This window comes from Dipodomys merriami, unplaced genomic scaffold (genome assembly GCF_024711535.1).
Source record: "Dipodomys merriami isolate MVZ:Mamm:240054 unplaced genomic scaffold, mDipMer1.0.p SCAF_187, whole genome shotgun sequence".
NCBI lineage: Eukaryota > Metazoa > Chordata > Mammalia > Rodentia > Heteromyidae > Dipodomys > Dipodomys merriami.
Window position 1 is genome coordinate 949,847 of NW_027203237.1, and position 2,890 is coordinate 952,736.

Consider the following 2,890-nt stretch of genomic DNA (forward strand, 5'->3'; position numbering starts at 1 on the left):
CTTGGGTTTGGAATATGGGAGGCTGATCTATTTAACACATTTATGGAAGGCACCTACTAAACAACACAAATGGTGGGGGTACTATTTCTACACTTTAATGAACGAATTTGGTTGATATTAATGTTGGGTAAGTAAATCAACTCTATTTTAACTTGCTCCCTACACTTGAAAGCCTTTTAATGTCACTATCATCTACTTGTCAAGTGTTATTTTGGCAAATGTGATTTTAAATCGTTTATTTGAAAATGAATATACTTTCAGGAGATTAAGGGTAGGTTATCATTAGTTTGAGAATAACAAAATTTTTATACTATACAACCTAGTTTTCTGAAGTACCGGTGTTTTGAAGCACTAAGGATCTTCTTAGTTAATGTTTTTCTAAATTATATTTGACCTCTAAATCAAGTTTTCCTAGCCTTGGTAGACCAATTATGGATCTATCGTTCCAGAAACTATTTTTGGCCAACTTATGCTGCACTGAAATCTTTCATTAATCATTAGGACAGGGGTATTAAAAATAATCTTGTTCATTTGTGATTTTGTTCACTCATATGGGCTGGTCATTTTTAAATTGAAAATTTGAACTACAGTACTTTCTCTCATATTTTGTGATCTCATCTTTCATTTCATGTTGCCTTGCATTTCACAGTTGATTACTGCTAATTCCTGTAAGGAATTGGGGACCTGAAATATTATAGGACATGAGAAATTGAGATTAGTCTTCAATTACTTTCTGTTGGCATGTTGCATGAGCCTAAGTGAGAAGTCTTGCCCTTGTTATCTGATGTTGCAGATAATTTGAACCTGGTATCCTAGGGCCCGTGGGTCCTGCAGAAGAATAATAGCTTTTAGACATCATATCAGCAAAATTTGGGTATAATCAGTAAGAATGCTTCAGAAATATGGAGAAAAACACTTTGGGACCAGCAAGTTAAAACAATAAACAGAGTATCAGAGTAAAATCCCTTATACATTAGTGGAAAACAATACTGTTATTTTACCATATGAATTCAGAAGACCACGAACACATAGAAGGTATCACAAGTTTATACCGAAGACATTGAATTGATACTTTTTATATTCTAATATATATTCTAAACCTAATTATTTATATTCCAATCTATTTATGAGTATAAATGTCAATATATTTGTCAAACTATCAATTCTAGTAAGATTCACTGTGTGAAATTTAAAATCAGCACATATAAATATAAAATATATAAGTATATATAAGTATATATAATATAAAAAAGGCAACTCTGGCCGGGCGCTGGTGGCTCACGCCTGTAATCCTAGCTACTCAGGAGGCTGAGATCTGAGGATCGTGGTTCAAAGCCAGCCCGGGACAGGAGAGACTGTGAGACTCCTATCTCCAATAAACCACCAGAAAACCGGAAGTGGCGCTGTAGCTCAAGTGGTAGAGCACTCACCTTGAGCTGAAGAGCTGAGGGACAGTGCCCAGGCCCAGAGTTCAAGCCCCATGGACCAAAAAAAAAAAAAAAAAAAAAAAAAGGCAACTCTGTTTTAAAGTATTATTCCATTATCTCTACCTCAGTTTTTGGTAGAGTTAGATTTAAAGCCTAGAGGCAAGAGGAAACACTGTGATTAAAACATTACCAATTTAAGGCCTAATATCGAGGAGAAACTTATGGACTTCTCCAGGAGCTATGGAAATATTTGGTTATAGAAAGTCAGTAGTGTAAGTTCCTGCCTGGTTGGATGATAGACAGGCAAGGACAGTAGGTAATCATGCATATGAACAATTTTTTCACCTTCTTGGCTTTAGCTACTTTTGAAATGATAAGTATAATAAACAAGTATATTTTGATAAAATGCCTTCCATTCTAAACAATTCTGTCTGAACTGTTCATCTCTCTATGATCTCTTGTAACTAAGGTTAGTTTTGTTCCAGTGGACAATCTTTGCTGTCACGGTAAGATATTCTGATTGGTCTGTTCCTACATGGAAGAAAGGTAAAGGGTCAGCTAGACATTTGTCCCAGCAAGACCTCATTTGGGAAATTTTAAGTTGCACAAGTTAAGAAGTAGCTCTTAAGCAAGGCTTTCTTTGAATCCATTAGCTCCACAAAGCTAACTCAGTTGATAAATACTTGAAAAGCAATCACCTTTGAACATAGCTGTAAAGGCTTCAAAGTATGATTAAATTTAAAATGAAAAAGACAAAATAGTCATTGACAAAAAATTGCAAATGTGAGCAATCGACCAAGAAATATGTTTTTTTCCATTATACACAGAATTTTAGAGAAATAAGATCAATAGAATTTTTAGGAACAATAAGGGTTCCTTGTTATAAATAGTCAACCATGGATATATGCCTGTATAAGAGTGCATCATTAAGTACTTAAATTTAGATGATACTACATCTTTCAGCAGCAGGCCTACCCAAATTACAACAATACAGAGATTAACATAGCACTTGCCGAAGGATGATATGAAAATTTGTGAAGTATTCCATATTTTTCATTCTTCTGATGCAAGAAATGAAAAACAGTTAAAAACAGTTATTAAAAAGTTCATTACAAAAATAGAAGTGTAACAATACGTGTAATTCATAGAATTAAAGGTTAGTTTGACATCAGTATATTAAATCTTCACCTGAGAAAGGCCTTTACATAGCATAACCTTTACAAAACTTGAAATTAGTTAACATTGTCATTTTATCCCAAAGAAATAAAATAATACAAGGACCTAGGAAAAAAAGAATCTTAAACTTTTTCTATATGCAATGCAATCTGAAAGGACACATTTATTAATGAACATATACATTATATAACAATGTAGAATTCAAAGTATTATATCTAGGAGCGAATTAAATAGATTATGGACATTATACAAACAGATATACTTTTTTCAGAAAAGCACCATGAACA

General features: G+C 33.3%; 1 pseudogene; it reads left to right on the forward strand.

The window, feature by feature from the left end:
* Positions 1-2,380: 2,380 nt before the first annotated feature.
* On the forward strand, positions 2,381-2,481 carry LOC138830267 (U6 spliceosomal RNA; annotated as a pseudogene).
* The last annotated feature ends 409 nt before the right edge of the window (positions 2,482-2,890 follow it).